The 16,830-nt window shown below is 31.7% G+C and overlaps 1 pseudogene; it reads right to left on the bottom strand.

Moving 5' to 3' along the window:
• The window catches only part of LOC124897275, a 28,876-nt pseudogene that overhangs the window by 7,910 nt on the left and 4,136 nt on the right, over positions 1-16,830 (bottom strand).

Genomic DNA, 16,830 nt, shown 5'->3' with positions numbered 1-16,830 from the left:
GATGAAAATGTTTATATATAAGACAAAACAACAAATACCAATCATGTACTGATTTCAAACTCTCTATTAATGAATAAACTATCAAAATATCATTCCTTCTTCTTCAGTTGTTTGTGTGAATTAGTAAGAAGAAATCAAGTGAAGCTTACAATCAGCAGATTAATAATGAAGCGATGCAGGAAGGAAGGAAGGAAGTAGGGAGACGGGAAGCAGGTGAAATTGGGAAAATGGGATGACGTCTTATGCCTTATCACACACCCCCGTCTCTCTCTCTTACCATAGCCTAACCCACACCTTTGGGTAAAAAACAAACAAAATTTTATAGGTTTAGGTATTAAAAACGGTATCTGTCTGTTCATAATTTTCAACTTTAACATACCAAAATATCAAACAAGCAATAAAATAGAGCTAAAATTGACAAAACAACAATCTTCAAAACACATAAAAACTTTAGACATGAATTCAATAATAGAAATCAATATCACAATAGTAACATAAATTTGAGATATGAATTCACCAATAGAAATCAAAAACAAAGAATTTACCAGAAGTTAAGGGCGTCAAAATCAAGCAAAATTCTCAATTTTTCAAAGTAATTTTTTTGTTTTTGTTAAGAAAAAGAGGGAGTAAATTGTTGGAAAGTTACTAAAGGCAGAGAAAGAAAACACGTTGAAATAATACTCACCACAATTGTTGATGATTGTCGGAAGTGTGATATTTAGCAAAAGACCCTTTGTTGTAAGATATATTTACCCAAAGACCCTTCTCATGTAAGGACAAAATAGTAGTACACCAAGTTTTCATTTATATATGGAGAATATATATATATATATATATATAAGTACCTATGTTCTTGAAACTGGCTGGGAGTATTCTCCCTACACTTTTTGGCAAAGTGTCAGCCATCAACGGATTTGATAAGTCTTTACCAGCTACCGTTTAAGCTGGACTAGTTGTATCATTACCCGATATAGTAGGTCTTTCTATATTCATTGGGGAATGCATACCATTAACGGATTTGATAAGTCTTCAGCAGCTATCGTTTGAGCTGGACTAGCTGTATCTTTAACCGATACAGTAGGTTTTTTTATTTTTGAAGAAGGTGGAGAATTTTTTTAGTCTCTTAAATTGGCTGAGTCTGTTGTGAAAGTTCATAATGAAGAATTTTTATACGGTCTTGTAAAATACTTATATGTTCTAGCATTTGTCCCTTTTCATTTACAAGGTTTTCATTACATTGGCGTGATTTAGTTTTTTAGACCTGTTGATCCTGTTTTAGAATATAATGGTCCTGCTACTTTACCTAAGTCTTTAATAAAAGCTCTAGCATAATTTAAAAGTTCTAAAAAATTTTATAAATCTTTAGTCTTTTCTAATCTATCTGGCATTTCTAAGACTTGTTTAGCTATGTGTGGTTGTAATTTTATTCTACCATCTCCAATAACTACTCCTAAAAAATTAATACTATTTTTACATAATTCTGTTTTCTTTCTACTTATTATTATTCTAGTATCTACAAATAATTTAAAAACTTGTTGTAAATGTCCTAAATGTTCTCTCATATTATTACTAAAAACTAGAATATCATCTACATAAGCTAATACAAAATTTTTATAGTCTCCAAAAATACTATTCATTTTTCTTTAAAAAATTGGAGTAGCCGTCTTTAATTCGAACGGCATGACCAGACATTCAAAATGTCCTTCTGTACATGTGAAAGTTGTCCATTCTATACTATCTTCATGCATTTTAATCTGCCAATATCCAGATTCTGGTGGTTGATATTCTACAACGAAGTTCGTCGTCCCGTTTTGCTGCTCCCCAAAAGGTAACATTCCGTTTCCATTAAAGTTTTTGACTACTTCTGCTTCATCTCATCATTCTGTAGTAGAAAGCTATTATTCTAATGATCCTGCGTTGGGTGTTCACTGTAGATTGTTGATTGATTTTCGATTGAATGCTCTTATTTTGTGGGTTGCTTAAGTTTTGTATGGTTGATCCTATTAAAGTTTTGAGTTTTAATAGTTTTTGGGTTGATAGCATCTTGTTAGGTCTGGCTTTTATGTTAAAGTTTTGTGCCTTGGATTTTGTTTCGAGTAACTGGTATCCTGTTGAGGTTGGTTTCATCGTTTAAAGTTCCAAGCTTTGATCCTATTTCGGGCTGTACGAATTTCGTTAAGACTGGTTTCGTAGTAAATTTTCGTATTTTGGTTTGGTCTAATAAGTTTCAGGTTGTTGAAATCTTGTTTACCTGATTTTTATGGTTAAAGTTTCGCATTGCGATTTTGTTCAATACGTTTTGAGCTGCTGAATTTTGTTTACCTGTTAACCCTGCTCCCTTTGTTGTGGAATCGCAAAGTTGGAATCTTTGTTTCCTTTTGGAGTTTGTTTCAAGTCGGTATTTCATTTGCTTGTTCCCCGAAGAAATGCGTTGGCTTTATCGTAAAAGAGAATAGATAGGGTCTCTTTGATGTCAAAAATCATTATGTCAAGTTTCATTGAAAAGGTTATGATCTTTAGTTGTCTGAACAACTCTTATATCAAGTTTCATTAATTCTTGCTTAAGTTGTCGATTGTATGTTAGTGTTTGCTGTCCAAGTTGGTAAATTTAGGTAAAGTATGTTAATAATTCGCATCCTTTTACAGGAATGGTACAGTGAAGAGCTCTGTTTTATTTCCCTGAAAAGAATGGTTCTTTTCTTACTCAATGTCATGAATGGGTCGCTTTTGAAGTTTATTTTAACCCCCCAACTCTAGTGTACGTCTCATTGATGGCTTGTTCTTGCTTACGAGAATCCTTAGAAATTTAGTCTTAAGTTTTTTTTTTTTAGTTTATATGTGTGTCCATGTACCAATGATAGACGCAATTGCGTGACTTTTTCTTGACTTTTTTCTATATCTTGACATAATGTTTGCTATGTCATTTCAAATTACAATATTCTTTTTTGTGTATTGATTTTGTTGCCTCACTTATCTATATGGCGTTCTGTACTTTGGATATGCATATTAATCTCTCTTATTTTTGTTTCTTGCGTGTGAATCGCTTGAGTCCTACATGGACTCTTTCCCTCTTGCATATTCATCGTGGGCCAATGAGGCCCATCTTATTGAGTCAGCCTCAAAAGAGAGTTTAAAAGTCAGTCGTATGGCATACGGATACAAGGAGTCGAAGAAGGAATGGGTGAAATCCCATATTCGAAGCGACAAAGAGACTTGGGAGTCTCATTTCCCTTTCTTGTCATCTCATTTACATATTTATTATCGTTTGTTACTTATTCATTTATTTCTTTATTCATGTATTTGGGCCTCGAAGCCAAATTTGTAAACTAATACCGGTGGAAGGAACTCGACCCAAAGACTCAAAACATAGAATTAGGACAGGTGAAAACGGGTCGAAAGCCTAATTAGACTAGGACAGGTCTCATTGATTTGGGCCAATGGCCTAAATCCCTTACTTCCTCCCTTTCCCCCTGTTCTTTATATTTGTTTTTCTTTATGTGCTTTGCGAACCTAGTTAAAACCTTAGTCAAGTCGCTAAAAAACTGGTTTTGTATAAAAACCAAAATATTTTTAAAATTGCTTTCTTTTTTTCAAAAAATCAACTTTTCAAAGTTATTCAAAAACGATTTTCAAACAGTTCGGATAACTGCAAGTTAGTGGATGTTTTAGGTGCCTAACACCTTCCAAAAAATGTTAATAGGAACCGCTTATTCAGAATTTCTTAACTTAAAAGGATTTTTCTGTTTTGAATCATTTGAATTAACTCTCTAATGTTTTCTTAATTCCTTCTCAAAATTAGGTGGCGACTCTCTTTCAAAAGTCAAAATTTCTCCGCAAAACCCTCATGACCCTCAGACATGGAATAATGTAATAGACATATGGAAAAATGTAGTTGTAGCAGACTACATACAACATATACAGGGTAATCAAAAACCAGATGCAGAAATTATGTATAGATATTTAGAAACATTTCTAGGAGAAAGTACTAAAGCACTTTGGGAAGCTTATAAAACAATATTCCCACAAGACTTTCAAGAATTAGAAGAACTAGGCTATCTAATAATCCTTCGGGATTTGATTCAATTTGTGCTGCCTTTTGTAATATTGCTAAATAAAGTTTATCTTGTATTATATCATTCATGAAAGTATTATATGTCTTATTTGGTTAATTTCTTTTAGTACTTCTTGTAATACTAGCTTTATTTCAGGATTTTCTAGGTTACCCTAGTACAGTGGTTTCTAATGGTCTTTATTCTATAATTTGTGTAGTCTATACAGTATCTAATGCTCTGTAATTTACACTTAAACAAATTTATAATGTCTACACAGTTTACTAATGTTGTAAGGTCTGAGATTATAATGGCTTCTGATTATTCTATAACTTCTAATATTTCTATTTGATTTATTAATATTTGTTCTTTTTTCAAAATTTTGTTTCTTAGTCTTATTCCTTTATATAATTGATTATATTCTCCTTGTATTTATCTCGCAAAAGGGTGCGTTTTCATATATTTTTACTTAATTTTATCCAAAAGGAATATCTACTAGGTCAAACCATTTCTTTAGATAACTTATCCTTCTATTGTAATATGTTATGTCGATTCTAAGTCCATGTAAATCCCATGTTATTTCACTTAAATATTCTTTGAAAAATTCTGATTGTGATGTTTCTAGAGTTTCTAATAAGTCTAGATAGTTACTCAAAACTAATTCTTTTGCTACTTTATCTGCCCTCTTTTTTATTTCTTTGTTTAAGAGCCAATATCTGAATCGTATATCGTTAGTAAAAGAATGTCTTTTCATTTATTATTATTTCTAGACCTAAAATGCTTTATCAATTCGTTCTCTAAATCGAATATTGTGGTGATTAGATTATCTAGTCTTCTCGAATTTTCTTTTGTATTATTTAGTCTTTTATATTCTAAGTATAAACTATATAAATTAGTTTGGATTTCTTCTAATGATCTTGTATTTCTATGAGGTGTGATCATTAAGCTAAATAAAAAGGATACTTTTCTTTTAAAATCTTGTCTACCCTTAGTTCTTCAGTAATATAAAATATTTGGGTTTTGACTTCTCTTAATCTATTGTCTATTTCCTGTAGTTCTGTTAGGACTTCTTCTTTTGATTCTGGTGAAAGCTGAAATAATTCAATATTTAACTGCCTTTGTTTTATTAAGATATTATACAATTTTATATATTCTTTCCTTAAATTTCTATTGGACCAATAATATTCTGAATCTAGTATTACTAGACGTTCATAGAGCTTAGGTTTTCGTTTCTTAGTTCTTGACAACACCATATATAATAAAGTCTTCTAGAATCTTAGGGCTCTAATACCAATAATCAACAGACTAGATAATAAACAGATTATATAGTATAGATAGATAGTATAATGTAAAGAACAGAAGACAAATATAATAATAGATGTATAAAGATAATAAAGAGACAATAATAATAATAGTATATACGGATGGATAATATTATAAGATAGATGTATAATACTAATAAAGCGTATATATAATAGACAGATAATAATAATAATAATATTATAAGATAGGTGTATAATAATAATAATAAAGTGTATATATAATATATAAACAAAGCAAATAATTAATAAGCAGGTTTTAGTCTATGTTATAAGCAAGGTAAATAAACAAGTAATTAAAGCAGGTAAGAAGATATGAGAAAATAAAGCAGAGTTAATGCGGATATGTTTTTTATATGGTGTAAAATCCTACTCAGTACTCCCTCCTTCATTGTCCTTAGTCCAGTGTAGTAGCAAAGTTATATAGATCAAAGTGTATTTTCTCCCAATAAAATTAATTATTTTTTGCAGTTTTTGATTTTTTATACCATGTTCATCTCTTTCTCTTCAGTTTTAGGTATTTTAGCAATATCTTCTTTAATTACACCCCGAAAGAGTAACAACAGTCCTTTTTTAATTTTTTGCAGACTTTTCAAATCCCTAGGAATTTACAGATTAATCCATCGTTATTGCTTAAAACACTGAGAGAATAACCATTTATTGGGAATATATTTATAAGTAATTTACTAATTTTACAAGACTAGAAAACTGATGGTGAACCGCCGACGATCCAGATCTTATAACATTAAAGACACATCTACTAATAATTAAATATGTACACATCTACTAATAATTAAATATTTATTAATAAGTAATGAATTTTGTAAGATCGAAAAACTGACGGTAAATCGCCGGCGATCCAGATCTAATAATAAAAAACACAACTGAAATAAAATATGAACTTGATTAATTCAAACATAATTTACAAACTTGTGAGAAAAATACAAAGATCTATATTTTATTACTCCTATCTGTTGCATACCGTTCTTAAAATTGTATAATTTTGTATCCATTTCTATTAAAGTATAGTCTTTTTCTATTTTTTCTACTACTAATAAATCTTGTAATTCTTCATACATTGTTATCTTATCATTATAAGTATAATTTTCTCCTTTATCACATTCTAGGGTTTTTTTCGGTTTTATTTGATCATTTGAGCTTTGGATTCTCTCTTCTGTCTTATCTTTAAGGAAATGATATTTAGCTAGCAAGGGTTGTGTCTGCACTGGTGAGTGAGTGATATTACTAGCGAATATTACATAATTTTTCGTAACAAGACACCCGCCATTATTTTGCATCATAAAATCTAATTCTAAGACAAAGTCTGCTTTTATGTTTAAATCTCTAACGAGTATTTCACTGAGTGTATATGATGGTTGGTAGAATTTTTCACAATTATTAATAAAACTTACCTTTGCTCTTGGTATATAGTCTGTATAAGTAGTATAGGTTCCGTCCATTTGCATGGATAGTTGAGGTTTTGGCAATTTTTTAATTAATTTTGATGGTAAAATTCTACTATTCAAAATATTTTTTGTACATCCTGAATCAACTATAGCTAATGTCTGAAACTCATAGTCTTGAATTTTTATTATTGCTAAAACTTTGACTGTACTTATCTTCTTTTCTTCATTACATACCATTCCTTCAAATGGTAAATTCATTGATTTTTTCTGTTTAACTTTATTATTTTCAACAAATGTATTTAATAATTCTGCCTCTACTAAATCTTCTTCTCTAATTATCTCTTTGTTGTACACTCTTATTTCTAATTTTCATAGTCTTTCTTCTAATATTCTTTCTTCTAATATTCTTTCTTCTGTTGTTCTAGTTATTGGTTCTTTGTTGTAAAATTTATTTAAATTATGGGTTAATTTTGGAGTTTTTAAGATTTCTGATGCATTTTCTATACATTTTATGCATCCTTCCTTGTGACATTTCCTACATTTTGCCCTTTTGTTTTTACTTGGAAACCACTTACAAAAACAAAACTGATTACTGTCTAATCCTTTTCCTTTCTCAAATTTATGTTCACATTCTTCTATCAAATTTACTAAATCATAATAGCATGAGTTTGTCTTTTCTAATCCTATTTCATTTATAAATTCCTCTTCTCCAGAATCTGAAGAATCAAATTTATTTATTTCTTCTTCAATGATTTCCATACTTCTAATAGAGTATATACTTTCATTATCTGACATATATTCGTCTATATTTATTAAATGCTCATTTACATTTTCTATTAATTGTGCATTCCTATATGTATTATTGATTCTTTTTGGACAAGTATTTGCTAAGTGCTCATGCTACCGTAGATAAACATTCTAATTTATTTTTGTAGGTTCTACTGGTGTTATATTTTCTTACATGTTTATTCTTATCTAGGTATGACTTCCTTGCAATAATGCCGATGAAGATTCAGGAATGGAGTTTGATTAAGAAGCATTACACAATCTGGATACGTAAGCAATAATGATATCCGCAAAATACAAAATTACAGACGTATGCAATGATGTAGCAGATAAATAAATAAATGGATAAAGTAGAGACATAACCATGTGATTGTGGGCCCCACCTAAGTTTCCAAAAGTCTTGCTAAAGTCTTATCAAATATAAAAGGATTTGAAATCCATAAAGTATATTTGAAGTCCACAAATGCCTATAAATACCCCCCCCCCCCCTTGGAAGACTTCAAATTAAGTAGCTAGAGAGAAAAAATCAAGAGTGAAAAAGTTCTTAATTTTTCATAAAGTTCTTAGTTTCTAAAGTTTGTAAGTTAGTTCTTCATCAAAAAAAAAAAAGAGAGAGTGTAAAAAAGTCTATATTAGTTTCTTAGTTCTTCATTTTCCGGTAACTGTCAAGTTTTCAGGAGACTCCCGAAAGAGAAACCTCACTTCTTCCTCAAGACATGTAAGGCTTCATTAATCTAATTTCTTTATTTTCCATTATACTTACTACATCATCTATTTTTAGATTAAATTTTATACTACTATTAGTGGCAAGTTTTCCTATAAATCCTACACATATTAATACATTATTTTCATTATTCATTTCTTTGTATCCTTTAGTCTAAATACCTATCTTTATATATTTTCTAAATTCTAAAGAATTTATCATATAATCTGGACTACAATAAAAAAAAGTCTTCCATTTGTCGACATGTCTACTTCTGTTATTCCTATTATGGATCTTTTCAAGTCTGACCATCTATTATCATATATTGTAACTAATACCTTAGTTCCTAGATTTTTTCTAGTTATGCCTTTTAATCCTACTACTATGAGTCTCATATGCATGAGGCTCATGTTTGATTTTTCAATTTGTCTTAAAGATTCTGGACTTATTAAATTTACACTAGCACTATCATTTTCAATTACGCATAATTGCTCTTCCCTATAATGTTTATATAATTGTGCCATTGAAAATATTCCTTCATTGTATAAAGTCTTAGCACTTAATAATTTTAATTTGTTTTGTTGGAAAAGTTGTATATCTTTATCTACGTCTACTATTTCTTCTAGCTGTTGTCTTGAATTCATTTTGGGTCTATTTATGATTCTTGATAACATGTTTGTTGTTAATCTTTCTTGGGTAAAAATTGATCTTGATCCGCTTGGGGATGCTGAAAAAAGGTCCATGGTTTTGGTTTAGTTATTTAAGCTTCTTTTAATTCTTTTTGAGAGGTTATTTCTATCTTTTTTAGTTGCTCTATTTGTTTGTCTATAGTTTTATCTTGACTGTCGCTTTGTTTTTCATCTTTTATGTTTTTATTAAGTTCTAATAGTAATAAAATTATAGTATTATTTTATTTTATGATTAAAGAGTCTATTTTTCCTTAGGGTTGATGATCTGATAATCCTTCGAGATTTGGTTGAATTTCTGCAGCCTTTTGTAATATTGCTAAATAAAGTTTATCTTGTAGTATATCATTCATGAGAGTATTATATGTCTTATTTGGTTAATTTCTTTTCGTACTTCTTGTAATACTAGCTTTATTTTAGGATTTTCTAGGTTACCCTTGTCTTTATTAATTAAAACTTTAAATTTTTTGTCTAATTCTGCTTGTTGGTTCTTTTAGAAATCAAAATTTAATTCTATTTTACTTAACAAATTCTTTTGTTTGTTTTGCAGGTCTTCTAATATCTCTAGAGTTTTTAATATTTTTGTATTTTCTTTTTGAACTTCTTCTCCTAGGTTTATAATAAAGTCTGTAATAGTATTTAGTTATGGATTATCTCCATGTAATTTATGTTCTCCGTTGTTAAAATTGCACTTAATAAGAGAGTTGTATTTTAAACATCTATATTTCTTTTCAGCTTGGATTGTTAGATCTAAATATTCTAATTTCTTTAAATTATCAATTTTTACACTACTATTTTTTAGAATCGGATTTATTTATTTCTTCTTCAATGATTTCAATACTTCTAATAAAGTATATATACTTTCATTATCTGACATATATTCGTCTACATTTATTAAATTTTCATTTACATCTTCTATTAATTGTGCACTCCTAGATATAAATTCCTCTTCTCCAGAATCTGAAGAATCAGATTTATTTATTTCTTCTTCAATGATTTTCATACTTCTAATAGAGTATATACTTTTATTATCTAACATATATTCGTCTACATTTATTAAATTTTCATTTACATCTTCTATTAATAGTGCATTCCTAGAACTATTATTGATTCTTTTTTGACAAGTATTTGCTAAGTGCTCTATGCTACCGTAGGTAAAATATTCTAATTTATTTTTGTAGGTTCTACTGGTGTTATATTTTCTTACATATTTATTCTTATCTAGGTATGGCTTCCTTGCAATTGATCTTCTTAAATAATATTTCTTCTTGGGGCGATAGTCTATTTTATATGCCTTTCTATATTTCTTCTTTTTATAATCTTGGTCATAATGTTGTGTAGTATATATGTTTTTACAAAAATATGTATCACTTCTTTTTAATTATTTTTGTATCTGTATATTTGAATATTTGTATATTTTTCTTGTAATACATCCATTACATGTTGTATTCTTTGTCCTATTGACCATGGATTGTTTGGGTTTTGTATTACTCCTTCTCTCTTTGACCAATTTTCTTTTGTCTCTCTTCCTAAAGCCCATGGTAATTTATTAAATAATCTAGCTCCTAGAGTCTGATCAAATGGGTTTCCACTAATTGTGCAATAATAAAAGTAATCATTTAGAAATTCTTTAATCCTTGACCAATTATTAATACTTAGTTGTTGAGTTGCTAATAAGTCTAGATAGTTACTCAAAACTAATTCTTCTGATAGGGAGAAGAATTTGGATTGTTAGATCTAAATATTCTAATTTCTTTAAATTATCAATTTTTACACTACTATTTTTTATCCTAAAGGTATTTTTCTAGTACGGTGGTTTCTAATGGTCTATATTCTATAATTTCTATAGTCTATACAGTATCTAATACTTTCTTATTTACACTTAAACAAATTTATACGGTCTACACAATTTACTAATGTTGTAAGGTCTGAGATTATAATGGCTTCTGATAATTCTATAACTTCTAATATTTCTATTTGATTTATTAATATTTGTTCTTTTTTCAAAATTTTGTTTCTTAGTCTTATTTCTTTATATAATCGATTATATTCTCCTTGCATTTGTCTCGCAAAAGGGTCCGTTTTCATATATTTTTACTTAATTTTATCCTAAAGGAATATCTACTAGGTCACACCATTTCTTTAGATAACTTATCCTTCTATTGTAATATGTTATGTCGATTCTAAGTCCATGTAAATTCCATGTTATTTCACTTAAATATTCATTGAAAAAATCTGATTGTGATATTTCTAGAGTTGCTAATAAGTCTAGATAGTTACTCAAAACTAATTCTTCTGCTACTTTGTCTGCCCTATTTTTTATTTCTTTGTTTAAAAGCATGATACAAGGAACAAGACTGGGACTATCATACGGAGATAGTGACGAGTATGAACGAAACTACAACTCAGCCAAGAGCTATTTGAGTTAGAAATAATTAAAAGATCTACATCAAGACATAGGTCAGCAGCTTTCATAGTAAGAAATCATAGTGAAATAATAAGAGAAAAAGCTAGAATGGTAATAAATTACAAAAGACTAAATGATAATATTGTAATGGATGGGTATAAGTTACCAGACAAAACAGACTTAATAAATAGAATACAAGGAAGAAAAGTATTTAGTAAATTTATTGTAAATCTGAATATTGGCAGATTAAAATGCATGAAGATAGTATAGAATGGACAGCTTTCACATGTCCAGAAGGACATTTTGAATGACTGGTCATGCCGTTCGAATTAAAGACGGCTCCTCCAATTTTTCAAAGAAAAATGGATAGTATTTTTGGATACTATAAATATTTTGTATTAGTTTATATAGATGATATTCTAGTTTTTAGTAATAATATGAGAGAACATTTAGGACATTTACAACAAATTTTAAATTATTTGTAGATAATGGAATAATAATAAGTAGAAAGAAAATGGAATTATGTAAAAATAGTATTAATTTTTTAGGAAGAGTTATTGGAGATGGTAGAATAAAATTACAAGCACACATAGCTAAAAAAAAGTCATATAAATGTCAAATAGATTAGATAAGACTAAAAATTTACAAAAAAATTTAGGACTTTTAAATTATGCTAGAGCTTTTATTAAAGACTTAGGTAAAGTAGCAAGACCATTATATTCTAAAACAGGATCAACAGGCCAAAAAATCTTTAATACTGAAGACATAAAATTAGTCCAACAACTTAAAAGCATGATACAAGACATCCCAGACTTAACTTACCATTAGAAACAGATTATTTAATAGTTGAGACAGATAGAAGCCTTCAAGGATGGGGAGCAGTATTAAAAGTGAAGCCTAACAAATATAGTGATAAAAGGATGAGAAAATATGTGTTTATTCAAGTGGAAAATATAAATAAAAGAGCAAATTAAATAGCATAGATGCGGAGATAATAGCAGTAATTTACGGTTTGAATAGTTTTAAACTTTATATATTAAATAAACTAGAAAGACTAGTAAGAACAGAATGCGAGGCCATAGTAAAATTCTATCAGAAAATAAAAGAGAAGAATAGTAATAAAAGGAAATGGCTAAATTTCCTAGATGCCACTTCAATTAATAATATTGTTCTAAAACATATTAAAGGTAAACATAATAACCTAGCAAATCAGCTAAGTAGACTAATAAAAGAAGACAACTAACAATTTTTTCTTCAGTATGTATATAGGCAAAAACAAAGGAAAGGCAGAGGCCTCATCCTCTCAAGACTACTTAAACAAATTACTAAGCAACACTCGTTACAGGCCACTAACAATGTTGGAACATCTGAAATTAGAAAGACTGATCTTCGGGCCTAATAATCTAGCAAGTTATGAGCAATCCAATCTCACTTTCAAATTGAAACCATCAAATGTAAGGGTGGACAAATGACAGATTTGCCTGATCGATAATTTATGGATCTCCTACAACAAGACACCAAAAAAGATTAGATACTTTCTTTTAGTCCTGAATGCTTTAAGTTATTATTTTACTGAGAAAAATAGTACTAACAGATTTAAATTTTATGTTGTTCTTAGGGGAAAGACACAGGGAGTATTTCAGACATGGACAGAGGTAATGGATTCTGTAAAAGACTATACAACCCCTCTCTACAAAGGCTTTGATAATTTAACAGAGGCTTTAGATTATGCCCGTATAAATTTAGGGATAAATTATTTTACAACCCCAGCTTTAAGACCAGAAATGCAAAAAATTCCTCAATATAATATTAAAAAAGACACAGATAAAATTATATTTTGTGATCATTGTTTTTCTATGACTGAAACTTTTAAAAAACTAAATCACTCCAATGAGGTTTTAAGACAAGATAATGAAAACCTTGTAAATGGAAAAGGACAAATATTAGAACATATAAGTATTTTACAAGACCGTATAAAAATTCTTCATTTTGAACTTTCACAACAGACTCAGCCAATTTATGAGACTCAAAAAATTCAACAGAATTCTCCATCTTCTTCAAAAATAGAAAAACGTACTGTATCGGGTAAAGATACAGCTAGTCCAGCTCAAACGATAGCTGGTGAAGACTTATCAAATCCGTTAATGGGTATGCATTCCCCAACGAATGTAGAAAGACCTACTGTATCGGGTAATGATACATCTAGTCCAGCTCAAACGGTAGCAGGTAAAGACTTATCAAATCTGTTGACGGCTGACACTTTGCCAAAGAGTGTAGGGAGAATACTCCCATCCAGTTTCAAGAACATAGGTACTCAGACCACAGACAAAAGAAGTCTTTCTCAGACTAAGAAAGGTTTATTTTAGAGAAAAAGGAAAAATGAAAAAAGAAATATAGAAAACATCGGGAAGAAGATCAATCCCAAATTCTATCTCTCTATCTGGAGGTACCCTCAGAAGATCTTTCGAAAAGACATCGGGAAACTCATTAACAACGTCAACTGACTGAAGAGTTGGAGTCTTAGACTTAGTGTCCTTAACTCTGACTAGGTGATAAATGCACCCTTTGGAAATAAGCTTTCTAGCCTTAAGCTATGAGATAAAATGACTCTTGAGAGATGCGGAATTACCAGACCATCCGATAACAGACTCACTAGGGAACTAAAACTTGACTACACGGGTACGACAGTCTATGAATGCATAACAAGAGTGAAGACAGTCCATACCCAGAATAACAACAAAATCTACCATGTTTAACTCTATCAGATCAGCAAACATAACTCTATGAAGAATAGAAACAGGACACTTTTTGTACACTTTTTGGGCAACAATGGACTCACCCACAGGGGTAGAAACTAGGATGGGCTCAGAGACAGTTTCGGGACTCACTTAAAAATTTACAGCAACCAGAGGTGTCACATATGAAAAACTGGACCCAGGGTCCAACAACGCATAAACATCAAACTGAAACACACAAAGCATACCAGTAACAACATCGGGGAGTCCTCCTGCTCCTGACGGGAAGACAAAGCATAGAATCTGTTCTGGCGCTGACCGCCAACAGTGCTGGAAGAAACACCATGAGTAGGAGCTGGACGAGCTACAGGAGCTGGAGCACTAGCAGTCTGAGCCTGAGGGCGAACATCACGGTTCCCCTGTCTAGTATGAGGACAATTTCTAAAATCGCGGCCCTCCTGGCCACATCTATAGCAGCCCTTCTGACCCCACAAACACTTACCCCCATGATCCCTACTACACCTGGTGCATGGTGGATGATTAGGCCGGTTACTCACAGTATTCTGAGATCCGAACATAGAAGACCTGTTTCCCTATTCTTACCTACCTCTAAGTGCTAGAGCACTAGCTGACGATGGTGCTAGCATAGATGAGCGACTCTGAAACTAAGGGCGATTCCCTTCTTACGATCTGTTCTAACCATAAGTAGGTTGCTCGAATCTGGCTCTCTTATTCCCCCTTACTCTATCCCTCTCTTTTATCTTATCTGATTTGATCTGTTGGGCATGGGTCATCAGTCTGGAAAGATTCATCTCACTATAAATCATAGCTGATCTATACTCCTTAACCACATAGCTTGTCACCCCTGTCAAGAACTTACCCATACTGGCTCGGTTGTCGGCTATCAAATTTGGCCATATTTTGCTAACTGATTGAACTTCAAGCAATACTCCTTAACAGTCATGGACCCTTGCCATAAGTTCATGAACTCCTCTACTTTCGCCTCTCTCAACTCTAGCAGAAAGAATTTATCCAGGAATGCATCCTGGAACTCCTGCCAAGTCATAGGAGCAGCACCCTCTACTCTACCCTTTCTCCATGCAACCACCCAATCATACACAAGGATGCTAACTCAACACTCTCCTCCTCAGACACGTGTATTACCTGTGTGATCTTTCTTATCTCCTCCAGATACAACTGTGGATCCTCACCTACCTTGGACCCATAAAACTCTGGCAGATTCATCCACATAAAATCACGGATTCTTGCGGCAGCTAAGTCACCTCCTTGTTGTTGTGGAGCCGAGGCCTGGTTAGCCTGAACGTTTGCGGTAACAACCTGGGCAAGCGCCTGAAGGCTTCCCTGAACTCAGTGTGGGATACATTTTCATTCAGGGGATCAATAGGCTGAGGTTGCTGACCCATGTTACTTCTTCTAGCTCGGCGAGGAGGCATATTCTGAAAGAAGAGAGCATGAATTGATAGCTGAAAAGGAAAAAATGTAAGCACGATAGACTTCTGAAAGAATGAAATGACCCCTTTTTTTCTAAAACGTTTCGTAGCCTCTTGCTCATAGATGTGGCGTGCTACACACCAATTATCAAGACTCTACTTAACGCGGCTTGTCAAACTCCCTACGACTCCAATAACCTTAGGCTCTGATACCAAGTTTGTAACGCCCCGAAAATGGGCCCCGAGGCATCATACGATGCTTAAGGCTACAAGTGCCCCAAGCTAACCCTTTTAGCCATTTTTCTACCATTCAACACTTATAATCAAAGTCAACATAATCAAACATCTAAAAATCCTCCATAATATCATACTACAATACGAATGAAATGCGGAAAGTAACAAAATACGACGTCTCTGACAAATCTGATTAATCTATCCATCTAGTCTGACAAGTCTCTACTAAACTGTATATCCATGAGCCATTAGGACAAACTCCAACTGACCCAAACTCAGGAAATAAACTGAACAACTCAAAGTAAATAAGGAAATCTGAATAACTAGTCCTCGAACCATGAGGACTCACCACTGCAGAGGATGTAGATCAACGTGCTCGGATAATCACGGTCAAACCTGGGAATGAGAACCTGAACCTACATTATATGGAAAATGTAGCCCACATGCGAACATGTGGGTTAGTACCATGGAATATGTACCGAGTACATGGGGGTGCATGAAATAAACATATTTATAACGATCATGTCATAAGTTTTCTTTCCAAATTATGCAGGACATTTGTAAATGGCTCATAAAGCTTGAAAGAAATCTAAAATCTGAAATCATACACAATGAATGGTAAAACATGCCAATCTGGATATCATGAGCCATTACACTTAATCCAAATATCAAGATTCTTTTCTTATTCTCTCATCAAGCAATCTTAGTGAAATCTGGAATATTGAATACATCATAAATCTGCATTTCAAATCTCTTTTAAATCAGTAAAATTAATCTAAGAATGAGGGATGACTCTTTGAGAGGTTCTTCTAACCAACATGTACACCATGTGAGCACCCATAATGTCCCATGACTTGCCCCCATAAGGTTAGGGTTGTCCTACCCTTGCCGTCAATGTAGAACAATCTCATCTCAGTGATCACTATCTCAATTTTCCACATATAGTGGAAGTCAATGTCTCAACCTACGGTGGCATGTAGTTCTGGGGTATGAAACCGTAGTAACATACCCAACTCAGTGCTAAATACTACTCCCAATACTATGCTCAAAAATC

The sequence above is a fragment of the Capsicum annuum genome, chromosome 1 (genome assembly GCF_002878395.1).
Source record: "Capsicum annuum cultivar UCD-10X-F1 chromosome 1, UCD10Xv1.1, whole genome shotgun sequence".
Lineage (NCBI taxonomy): Eukaryota > Viridiplantae > Streptophyta > Magnoliopsida > Solanales > Solanaceae > Capsicum > Capsicum annuum.
This window is presented reverse-complemented; position numbering and strand designations above follow the sequence as displayed.